Source organism: Garra rufa, chromosome 9, assembly GCF_049309525.1.
Source record: "Garra rufa chromosome 9, GarRuf1.0, whole genome shotgun sequence".
NCBI lineage: Eukaryota > Metazoa > Chordata > Actinopteri > Cypriniformes > Cyprinidae > Garra > Garra rufa.
In genome coordinates, this window is record NC_133369.1 from 46,539,896 (window position 1) to 46,553,279 (window position 13,384).

The following is a 13,384-nucleotide window of genomic DNA, read 5'->3' on the forward strand; positions in this document are numbered from 1 at the left end:
GAGATCCATCTTTTCACACTGAGGACAACTGAGGGACTCATATACAGATATTACAGAAGGTTCAAATGCTCTCTGATGCTCCAGATGGAAAAACAATGCATTAAACTTTTGAACAGAATGAAGTGTGAAATGTGTACATTTTTCGTATTTTGCCTAAATATCATATTTTTGCATGTAGTACTTCCCTTCAGAGGCTACAGATGATAGTTACATGTTTCACAGAAGATAAAATAAGTTAAATTTACCCTGATCTTTAAATAAAAAAAGTTTTCACCCTTAATGGATTGTGTTTCCTTCTGAAGCATCGGTGAGTGTTTGAACCTTCTGTAATAGTTGCATATGAGTCCCTCAGTTGTTCTTGGTATGAAAAAAGATGGATCTCAAAATCATACAGTCATTTTTGGAAAGGGCTCAAATACACAAAAATGCTGGAAAACCAAAGAATATGTGAGACCTGAAGGATTTTTCTGAAGAGCAGCAGACAGTTTAACTGTTCAGGAAAAACAGGGGACTCATGAACAACTATCACTAAACAAAAAACACAGCTGTGGATCATTCAGGTAACAACACAGTATTAAGACTCAAGAGTATGTAAACTTTTAAACGGGGTCATTTTTATAAATTCAACTATTTTTTCCTCTGGACTGTATGTAAAGTCTTCTGTCTGAAATATCGGATGTATGATCCCTCTCTATTTTGCTAAATAATTAACATTTTGCAGATTCTGCAAGGTGTATGTAAACGTTTGACCTCAACTGTGTATGTGTAGAGATATATGTTAAAACAGTCACATGTGAGTCTTGAGGAAGCAGTAGGTCTGGTCTGTGTTGGATGCCAGGCTCCATCTCAGTTTGTTTGTGTTTTTAGCTTTTGGTTGAGGCGTATATGTGTGTGTTCAGAGCATATAGGCTGACAGGAAACAGCATTGGCTCTGAGTAAACTAAACTAAACAGAGCTGCGGTGAAGTTCAGATAAACCTTCATTCCATGCATTCATCCAGTCTTGTTTCCTCACACTTTATTTGGCTCCGCTCCGGCCCCTGGGACTGGCAGCTATTTGAAGGAAAATGAGCATTCCTGAGCTTCTCCTCTGCATGACTGCCTCTGACCCACAGCATCGCTCTCCGCAACGGCTCTTTTGTTCTCTGTGTGTGTCCACAGTCTCGTTATGAGCGCAGTAAACGTGTCCGCGTGTACCTCCACCTGTTTACACGGATTACGAGACTAAAGATAGTGAGAATGCACGGCACATAGTTCCGCCGGAGAGAGCGGTTGCCCCGCTGAAGAGGAATGCAGGGGAGCGTGCGAGTGAGGTGAGCTGACGGGTCCGATCAGCAGATGGAGGAATGTCTGATGTGTTTAGTCAGCTGGAGCCAGAGAGGGAATGAGAGAAACAGGTGTTTGATTTCCTAGGTCAGAATGCAGTACGTAAATGAAGACACGAGTTCTTGGCCGATGCATTATTAACATAGTAATGATTTGGCAACAAGTGGTTTTTAATGTAGGGCTCTATGAAATTCTTTTTACACCCCAAAATTCCATTTAATTTTTTCCCAAATTATGTTTTTTTTTCCCCCCTATTTAAATTATTCTAGATTCCATTTATAATGGTTAAATAAAATTATGAAACGTGTGCATTTTAAAAACTAAAAATGAATGCAAAAATAAAATTAAGGCCCAATAAAAATCTGTTATATTTTATCCTAAAGTCTGTGTTTTTTGAATTGCATTCTAATATGTTAATTACATTTTTATAATCAAAAAGCATGTCTAATAGTTGCATTGTGAAACTATTAGTTCACTTCCAGAATAAAAATGTTCCTGATCATTTACTCAACCCCATTCTATCCAAGATGTTCACGTCTTTATTTCTTCAGTCAAAAATATTTTTTTTTGGGGGGGGGGGGGGATTTTTCATTTTCTCTATATAGTGGACTTCAATGGAAGTCAATAGGTTGAAGGTCCAAATTGCTTTCAATGCAGCTTCAACGAGCTCTACACGATCCCAAGGATTTTCTAGACAAGTAAAAATTATTTTTTTGTTTTCAGAAGAAACAAGTCAAAATTAAGTGAGTTTTTGCTCACTTCACAAGCAAAATAATCTGCTAATGGGGTAAGCAAAAATATTATTTTGAACAGATAACAAGATTATTTTTCTTACCCCATTGGCAGATTTTTTTTTGCTTGTTTCAAGCAAAAACACTTAACTTTTACTTGTTTTTTTTTTTTTTCTGAAAACAAGAAAATTATTTTTACTTGTCTAGAAAATCCTTCTTGATTTAAGAATTTTTTGATATTTTGGCTGGAATTATATTACATATTGTATAATTATCAGGATTTTTTTATTTTGAAAGTGAAATCCTTTAAACAATTTGATAATTTATTAATTTTTACAATAATAGGCCTCTATGATTTTTTTCTTTCCAGAAATTATGTCTGTTTTCTGTTTTTGATTAAAAAATAGTTGTAATAGTTTAATAGATGCGAAAACCACATTTTCATGCTAAACATTATTGTATGGCTTTTTGCCAAATATAGAGATATCTGTTCAAAATTGCATTGTGGAGAGGGAAAAAAAGCAAAGATAATTATGGTGTGTACTTTTAAAGAGTAAAATATTGGTTACAACCTTTAAGTATGTATTTTTGTTCCCCTCACTTTGCAACACATATTTTAAATTTTACGATATTTAGAAAAGAACAGAAATGAAAACGACATTAAATAAACATAAATTAATTATTAGATCAATTTTTAAAAATGCCAAGCCTAAACACATTTATTTAAAGCAAAAAAAGCACAATATAAATAAACATGGGCTCACAATTCAAATGTGTGTGCTTTGCACATGTTTTGCATGCTTGATGTTAATGAATTGCACTATACACAGTCACTTTGGAATATAAGTCGCAGAACATTATAGATGATTAAAAATGTGTCTTATATTCCAGAAAATACAGTGAGTAATAAATAGACACCAAAATGGCTATTCTATAGCATAGACGTCTTCTATAATCAGGGCCTAAAACTAACTTTTTGGCACACCACCCAATGACCGGTGACAAATTTACCAGCCAAATTTTTGTTTACTGGCCACTGAAAACTGAAAACAGGCAGTTATTACTACTACAATGACTAAACGTATTTACAGTGTTTTTAATTTGTCCTGCTACTGGTGTCTCTATTAAATGCATTTTCCCTCAATTTTACCTATTAATTATAGCTATTCAACATTACAGTGTAATTGAAAGCTATTGTTTCTTATTTTTAGGCTTTGAAATATAAAACAACTTTTAATTTAAGTGATTTAAAAAAAAATCTTCACATAAACTATAAATTGTATATGCATAAGCTATACTAATTCATCTTTATTCAAGCTACAAAAGTTAATCAGCGACTAGAACAGTCGAGTGATGATTACTCTTTTTCTTTTGTTCTTTGATTTCCATCAGTTAAGCAGGTTTCACTTTAAAAGCAGCGCGGTCTCTTTAAAAACTGATACACATGACTCGGATCTGACACACATGCGTTTTTCCCAACTGTTTATGGTCATTTACGACTTTATAACTCATTTAAGACTGTTTCTGAACGCGCACCTTTCAAAAGACACCATTTATGCTTATTAAGAATAAAGAAGGGAAAAGTTAATCTTCCGAAATAAAGCAGCAATATCTTCTCAGGTAAAAGTTGTTAAGAACCGTGTCTGAGACAAGCTGGCCATTACACTGCTCTGAACTTATCAGCCTGTTTTTATCCTATTGTTTAATTCGCTCTTGTTGCTTATGACAGAACAGCTAATCACGATGATCTTGTCTTCTGAAAAGATTATTTTAAAAACTGGCTGTTGTTTTCACTACACTGCATTGTTATATTTTGTAAAAGTTGTACCCGTCAACTGGCGACTGACACTATTACATACACTCGCCAACGCAGATTTTTACTCGTATTTGGCGCTTGGCGAGTGTTAATTTTAGGCCCTGTCTGTAATTCTATGTGCACAACTTAAACTGCCAGCGAGCTCAAAACTAGCGTCCTAGTTTTGGCATGTCACTCACTTACTTTGTATAATTTATTCCAAATGAAAATATGCTGGGGATTGAACTGGATCAATCCTCTACACTCTCAGTAATATCCTACAGCAGAACCCTTGCTATGTTTAGATCAGAGGGCTTCATCAAGCAGAGAGACTTTTGAAATAGCATCATAGACGGCCCATATAAGGGAAAGCGAGAAGGAAAACATCGCAAAGCCCCCATAATACTTAAAATCTCAACAGGCCGAGAAGAAACGCTTTGATTTCTGGCTTCTTTTTGGACACACATCATGGACTTCAGAACGTTTTACAGGAAGCGACACCAACTAGTGCGAGGGAAGACATGCTCTTAAAATATTTTACATTTTACAACTCCCCGCTGTGTATCAGATGAGTCTTTGTACGTCTTCACTGAACGCAAGCGCTCACAGAACACAGTAGTTACTGACTTTTTACCACTCCCAAAGTCTTTATCTCATCTGGACAATCAAGATTTGCCTTCTTGAACTCAATTTGGCTTGTTTTGTGGCTTCTCTGTGAAGTGATGGTGTTCGGCGGAGACGCTGGCAGTGGTTTGTGTGAAGGGACAGAGCGCTCATTGTTCTGGAGCTGTTAGGAGGGCAGCTTTGTTCGTGACCCAGTCCAAATTCTCTCAGTATCAGACCCACCAGGGATTCCCTGACATTTAAGTGCTGTACAGAGGGTTTCTGCTGAAATTGGGTGGTATGGTGGCTTTGCAATCCTGTATTTTCCAAAGTATTTATAAGTAGTGGCCTTAAAAGATGCCAGTGCATTGGATAACAAAGTAACAAAACAATGGCATCTTTGGTTGTCTAAACAATTAGTAAAATTAGTTGGTGTTAAAGGCTTAGTTGCCTCAAAAATGGAAATTGTGTCATCTTTTACTCACTCTCATGTCATTCCAAACCTATATGACTTTTTTTGCAGAATGCTAAAGAAGATATTTAACCCCTTAAACTCGTAATACTAGTACCTGTATAGGAATTACGTCATTGCATGTTTTTTTTTTGTTGGAGCACAAATATAGACATTATAGTATCTTTTGAAAGCTTACAATCGAAACTTTTAGCATTTATGTTACATAACGTAAGATGATAAGGTCTGAATTCGCCCCCCACAAACAAGCCACCCCCGTGAAGATTGACGTAATAATATTCACATTCATATCGCTCAAATGTACCAAACATAGATGAGTCATATGTCAAATGAAAGCTTTCATTCCCAAAATGTGATCATGGGATTATTTAATCGATCTAACACATTACAGAGAATTATGATCAAAAGCACAAAAGCACCACGACGATGGAAATAACTTCTGTAACAAATAAACATTTACATCACATTCCTGCTCCGATTACTACTGTGGTGTGCTAAAAGTGGCCACAAACTATATATTAGCACTTAGATTTGGTTGTTATCTTTAGAATGAGACTATGCTCACTTTTCTGTGAGCTTGCATTACAGCATTACAATATATTACAGATGGAGCGATGGAGTTGAATGGTGCGGATTCTACAAGTTTTGCCTTAACACGTTTGTATTGATGGGCGATTACGTAATCATCACGTAATGTGTCATATGTCTGAAAAGCTCCCAATCAGGTCTGCCCAAAGAGATATCAATCAAACTCCTAGACCAATCCGTTTTTGATTTAAAGGAGAACTCCGGTGTGATATTGACCTAAAGTGTATTGAATCATGATACCGAGTGTGAACGTACCTTGCATATCTCATCTCGGTTTGTGTCCTGCTGTCCGAAATCTGGGGTCAGTTAGCCGATGCTCACAAGAGGTTGTCAATGAGGGTAAATAGGGCATCGGAGTAGCCATGTAAATAAATCACTGTTTTACGCCATTTAAGAGGCACAAAGTAGCTCCACACTTCATTGGTAGACTTCCAAGGGCCCTGACATTTAAAACGAGACATTGAGAACTCAGAAAAAGCACCGGTAGTTTATTTACAAGAAGATTTATACAGACATTTTCCACCAGAAACAGACCGGTCGCCGCCATCTTGAATTTAGTCACGATAAGTCGAGTGTCGAGCACGAAGGAAACTACAAACTGATAAGTTGATAACCTGATAAGTTCCTTGGTGCTCGACACTCGACTTATGACAAAATAAAATATATATTCGAGACATTTATTAGAATACCATTTTCTTGACAATTAAAGATGCTGCATGTGTTAATCCAGTCTAATCAAAGTGTGCGTCTCTCCCTCCCCCGACTTTCCCAACAAAAATCCCACCCCCTCTCAGAAAATACATAAAGCTGACATTACTGAGCTATATGCGTTTAAAAGTAGCCTATTAAAATGGTACAATGGCATTGCTCAGTTGGGAAATTGGGCATTTTGTCCTGCGTCAGCATTTATTCAACAGTTAACTCTTAACATTCAAAAGGTAAATATTATTCAGCCAATAAAGTGTAGGTCTATGTATTTCATAGAAAAGTGTGTCTAGTACTATATAAATTACAAAGGTTTAATTGGCATCTTTATTTCAAACGACCCGACCGACCACGACCCGAATATCATTAAAAATATTTTTGGATGACTCGTAACCGCGGGTGACCGCGTGCACCTGCTCATTTCGGATCAACCCGCGCATCACTGATGGATAGACAAAGAAAATAAAACAATTTTTTTTTTCAAAACGTCTATGGTGACAAAATGTTGGACTGTTCAACAGAACGCAGTGGAAAAGAACAGATCACAAAGATCATTTAGAAGTATTTTGACGTTAAAACATCTTTAAGAGCATTCCAGATCCAGTTATTACAGCCATGTCTTATAAAGAACATATTTATAAAGTAGAATTTGGACGGAATGTTTTAAAGAATGTAATCACACCATTTCTCACATTATGTCCTTAAAGAGATAATTTGCTTAAAGCACACATAATGCGGTATGCACTAAATTAAAATGATAAATCAGACAGCTGAATTCCAATTTAATTCCCGTCTGTATTGCTAACGTTTTGTGAACGTCATTGAGATGCTCTTGAGGTGCAAGATGATCCATATGCTTCACTTCAGTAATATATGACCATTCATTAGTCTGGTGTCCTCCCGTGAGGAAGACACATGGGAGGATTTTTGTTTTCTTTTTGAGCAGACGTTGGATTCAGAATGGATTGTTTCTAAGAAACCCTGCATTTTTGTCTCTGCAGAATAACGTTAATCCTCCATTCACAAAGCAGTTTCTCTCTACAGTCATAAATCTGTCATCACATTCTTGTTAATTCCCAAATTAGCTGCCATCGTTCAAAAAATCAAGATAAAGCATTCAGCGAATCTGTAAGTGTTTAATAGATTTTGAACTACCATTAAAAACTACTACTTCAAGACATATATTTTTAATAAATAGATTTTTTTTGCTGGATTAGTGTGCTTGCTGGAGTTCAACATATGCCTCTGACATTCTCTCATGAGTAGTGAGTGTGTCAAAAGTTTTTGTGTTTTTACTCATCTCTCTGGAGAAAGTTGAACTCAGTCCTGTGGTCCACATCTCCCAGCATTCCCTGGGACAGACATCTGTTTCCTGGCAGCAGACTGATCTTTGTCTGTGAGCTTTTAACCCAGAAAAATGTCTTGACAGTTTCTCACATAGTGCTGATTATCTGTTGCGGAGAACCACACTGACAAGGCTTGATAATGTGATTGTTGTTTGGTTGTTACATCCATTATTGTTCAATTTTAAATACTTGTATCCCATCTGGATGCATTAAATAGATCAAGAGTGATAGCAAAGACATTTCAAATGTTTCTTGAAGAGCAAATCAGCATATTAGAATGATTTCTGAATAATCATGTGACACTGGAGACTGGAGTAATGGCCATCAAAGGAATACCCCTGTGGTGAAAATAAAGTTTTTAGTGTTGTTTCCTTGTCTGCCTGGTGTTTTTAATATGCTATCATATATATATTATATATTTAAAGGGATAGTTCACCCAAAAATGAAAATTCTGTCATTAATCACTCGTCTTTATATCATTCCAGACTGATAAGACCTTGGAACGGTGGATATTTTTGATGAAATCCAAGAGCTTTCTGACCTTGCATGAACAGCAATGCAACTGACACGTTCAAGGCCCAGAAAGGTAGTAAGGATATCCTTAAAATAGTCCATGTGACATCAGTGGTTTAACCTTAGTTTTATTAGGCTACGCCATTTTTTTTTTTCCACACAAAAAGTATTCTTGTAGCTTTTTAAAATTACAGACGATTGGACTGTTTTATCAATGTCCTTACTGCCTTTCTGGCCCTGAATGTGGTCATTGCATTTGCATCGTCTATGGAGGTCAGAAAGCTCTTGGATTTAATAAAAAATGTCTTAATTTGTGTTTCAAAGTTGAACGAAGGTCTTAGGTGTTTGGAACTAGTGTTGCTTTCGTCAACGAAAATTATGACTAAATATCATCATCAACGAACCTTTATCACGTGACGAAAACGAGACGAGACGAAACGAAAATGCTTGGTAAGGTAACAATAATATAATAAGATAACCTTGTTTGAAATGAGTTTGGCTAAAGGAAACTTTGGTTTTGTCTATATTGCTAGGTACTTATACTATATTGACTGGGTTAAATAAAATTGCATTATTAAAAAGAGATCAAAATAAAATTTTCATTGACTAAAACTAGACTAAATGTAATCAGTTTTCGACGACTAAAACTAGACGAAAATAGTCATGGGTAATTCTGACTAAAATAAGACTAAAATGCTCAGACTTTTAGTTGACTAAAACTTGACTAGACTAAAAAGAGTATGAATGTGACTAAGACTAATAAAATCTAAAATGACAGCTTCACACAAAGACTAGACTAAAACTACAATTAAAACCGGCCGCCAAAAACAACACTATTTGGAGCAACATGAGGCTGTGAGGGTGAGTAATTAATAACAGCAATATCATTTTTGGGCGAACTATCTCTTTAAGTCCCTTTGCAGTCACTAATTTTATCCCCTAAAACTCATCAAAATGTTTTTACCATGACTTAACTTATGTCTAACAATGGTGCAATGAAAATCTACATGTTTACCTCATTTACAACCCCAATTTTTTTTGTGAAATGCCATAAAATCGAGAATATGTTATCTTTTCATTCTTTGGATTCCCTAAAACTTTTCACTATATTATGTGTGGAAGTTGGTGAAAGACCTAAATTCTTTGTGATTTTCTATTAAGAAATTAGATTTTTGATTTGTTGGACACTTTTGTCATGAAATTGGGCACAAAGTGATGCTTGCAAAGTCTGAAATGCTCCTTTTATACCCCAACATGATATCCTCACGTTTCCATTTCACCTGCTTACTGTCAACGTTTTCAGAAGTTTATTTTGGATATTTTATAACCTTTTCACTTTTATTTTGCCCCTGTCCCACCTTTTTTTGCAGTGTGTTGCAGCCATGAAAATCAAAATGTGGTTAAATAAAATTAAAAGTTGGCCACTGAAAACATTGGAAATTTTCTCTTCGTCAATTAAATAAAGGTTAAAGAGAATAAACAGATGACATATTCTTGATTTTATGGTATTTTATGAAACGCTCCGACTTTTCTGGAATTGGCAAATTAGTTTAAACCTCAACTTAATCACACCAGCTCAGACCCGATATACTTTCCATCAGTTAACTGAAGTAGTAAACGCTACCCAATGGCAAGCGCCAGTATTGAATTAATGGTTATTGGAGAATGAATCCATGAGTATTTTTATTCAATTTCTGACAGCCTAGAAAGTGAGGAAATAGCGCTTCCCTTATAATCACTGAAAAGCGGTCATTCGTTTTAGTTCATCGCAATCTCACAAAGTTCCAATATAATCAATAAGCTCTACACTGCACATTTAATCTCTTATGTACATTGCATCTGCACTTCATAATAAGAGGATTCGCAAGCATGAACACTTAAACCCCTCTCTGATATGTCCGTGATTGGTTTTATTACTCAACGCTGCAAAAACATGTAGTAAGTAAATCTTCGACTAGATATGAAAAGGTTGATGGGATTGGTTAAAGGGGCGGTTTCAAACTGCATTTTTGAGGCTGTCTTTGGTACACCACAGTTTTAAAGAGAAAATGCTCAGCAGTGGTGTTGACTGATGGATTTGCGAATGGTTTGTCATTAAGCACAGTAAAAACACTAGATAGACATGTAAACAATGTTGAAACTTGATTTTCACCTCAGGGGGTTTTAAAGACAAACCATGTGCACATTTATCAGTCGACAACATTGCAAAACATTTTCTCTTTATAACTGTAGTTAAACAAATACAGTCTTAAAAATGTGCTTTGAAAATGTTCGAACTTCATAAACATGTAACCAATCCCATGAACCTGCAGGAAACTTAAACTTAATAACTGGTTGGGCCACCCTTAGCAGCAACAACTGCAATCAAGCATTTGCGTCCCTTACAGGGCTTTGCAGGTATTTTAGCCCACTCATCTTGGCAGAATTGTTGTAATTCAGCCACACTGGAGGGTTTTCAAGCATGAACCGCCCTTTTAAGTTCATGCCACAGCATTTCAATAGGATTCAGGTCAGGCCTTTGACTAGGCCACTCCAAAGTCTTCATTTTGTTTTTCTTCAGCCATTCAGAGGTGGGTTTGCTGGTGTGTTTTGGATCATTGTCCTGCTGCAGAACCCAAGTTCGCTTCAGCTTGAGGTCACAAACAGATGGCCGGACATTTTTTTGGTTGACAGCAGAATTCATGGTTTCATTTGTCACAGCAAGTCTTCCAGGTCCAGAAGCAGCAAAACAGCCCCAGACCATCACACTACCACCACCATATTTTACTGTTTTGTCTCGTCTGTCCACAGAGTATTTTCCCAAAAGTTTTGGGGATCATCAAGATGTGTTCTGGCAAAACAGAGATGAGCCTTTATGTTCTTTTTGCTCAGCAGCGGTTTTCGTCTTAGAACTCTGCCATGCAGGCCATTTTTGCCCAGTCTCTTTCTTATGGTGGAGTCATGAACACTGACCTTAACTGAGGAAAGAGAGGCCTGCAGTTCTTTAGATGTTGTTGTGGGGTTTTTTGTGACCTCTTTTTCTGGCAAACACTTTTTCACACAGGGCCATGTGGGTTTGGATTTGAAGTCTTCATTTAAAAACTACATGTTTACTTGTGTTATCTTTAATTAATATTTAAATTAGTTTGATGATCTGAAACATTAAAGTGTGACAAACATGCAAAAAAATCAGGAAGGGGGCCAACACTTTTTCACACCACTGTATTTTCTGAGACTCTCCAGTTTTGCCGCACAAGCGCAATGTCTTGCTCCCAGTCTCTCTTTTATCTGCGTCTGCTCTGTTCAGCGAGCGGCAGAGGAGCAGTGCTTTCAGTTGAACCAGATATTATGTTGCTTCCAGTGCTTCAAGTGGACCACTGCACAGGCACCTCTGTATTTTTATCCTTTTGCGTACTGGCACTTTTTTGTGTATACCGGCACATCTGACATAATGAATGAATTCAAGCGGAGTCAGCCTGCATTAGGATTGGTGGTGTAGGGTTAATGCATAGAGCCACATGCGAGTATGCACGTCAAACACATGCATATCATATGCATGCCAAAGTTAATTTTACAGCGTATTAATAGCACACCAAATAAAAACAGAAAATTATCCTACTGGTCCGGGCTCTCGAATCAGTCTCGAATCAACATTATAATGAAAAAAAAAAAAACTTTAAAAAAATTAAAAGAATCAGGTTTTTGCAAACATAATTTTAAACGTGTGGAAAGTCCAAGGATTGTGAAAGCATTCAAACAAAGTTAAAAACAGCGATAATAATGCATAAAATAGTTACTTATGTCACATGTTATGTTATACATGTTATAACATGTTATGTTATTTCAGTCATTATTTCATATTACTTTGGTTGTCTGACAACAGAAACACTAAAATATAACAACAGTTTTGCTGAGAACTTGGCTGCATCAAATTACAGTATGTGGGCACTAGGGGTGGCACGGTACATGAAAATACATCCGAACCGTTCGGTATGCTCTCGGTTCGGAGCGTGTGTGCCTCACACGGTTCAACGCATGCGCAATGTAGCCTCGCGCACGTAGTGAGTGTCCTTTTGCGGGAAGTAAGAGGTGTGTGTGGACATACAGACAGTAAAAGTGTAGTGCTGCAGGTTACGTCACGTGTAGAAATGACAAGTGGCAAAGATAAGGAAGGCTGCCCGGAGTTGGAGGATGCTCCAGCGTCGTATAAGGGGCCGTTCACATGTAGCGTCTTTTGCACGCTCAAGTTCGTTATTTCAAATGTAGACGCGCGGTATGCACGCTCATAATGGAAGCGACTCTGTCGCGACACGCACGCGGTGCGACACGCTCGTTTTTTCATCGAGATTAAAACATCCAAAGACTACAGAATACCCTTAAAGGGATTTTGAAACATCTCAACTTTTCAGAATTCCGCAAGCGCACTGCAGGTCATGTGACATGAACCAACCAATCACTTGTTTAAAAGACAAAGCTTAAAGATTTCCTCTCTTTTTCTTTTAAAAGATAAAATTTTTTGTAAGAGCTACACTGAAGTTGGCAGTTTGATAAATGCAAGTTAATTCTTCAGTTCGGTCTTAATGTGCTAAAAAGGCACATGAATTCCTACAGAGATAGCAATACACTGTTTTTGCCAAATAAATGAAAAGCATGTCATCAATGTCTTCTCTCTTGCTGTATCAAAATCTCCCCTAGCTTTCCTCAGAGATGGTCCCAATAACGTGCTTAAAGTCAAGTCCAATTCAGTTTGTGCATGTTTACATGATATAACAATTTTTTTTAATAATGTGTCCTAAATTGTGGATAATTAAGCTACATATCATATGCCAAAGTAAATTTCTGGAGTGTTAAAGATTAAAAGAAAAAGAAAAAAAAAAAAACAAGAACCGTACAGAACCGAAAACCGTGACCCAAAACCGTGATACGAACCGAACTGTGGGTTTTGTGAACCGTGCCACCCCTAGTGGGCACAGAGACACAAACAAGGTAATAATAAATGTACGCTTTGCATGTTCAGAAGAAGTGAGCTGCCCTGTCCTGCAAATAATGTGTAAGTAAATTGCTCAGAGCAAAGAAAGAAAGAAAGAAAGTAATGGGAACCGGGTATTTCTATGTTAATTTTTGATGTGTCTATTTAAAAAAACATCTATGACCTTTGAAATATGTTTAGTCTTCATGTTCTATGTTGAGTATGGTTTCACTAATAATAAACATATATTTGCTTAAAGCATCCAAATTTGATGAGTATTAAAAAACTATTTAGAACAGATAAAAATGTGTGATTAATCATGATTAAATATTTGAATCGATTGACAGCCCTAGTAATA

General features: G+C 36.6%; 1 protein-coding gene across 2 annotated transcripts in view; it reads left to right on the forward strand.

Moving 5' to 3' along the window:
* The window catches only part of limd1a (LIM domains containing 1a), a 57,592-nt gene that overhangs the window by 21,851 nt on the left and 22,357 nt on the right, over window positions 1-13,384 (forward strand). The gene's annotated exons all lie outside the window — the stretch shown is intronic.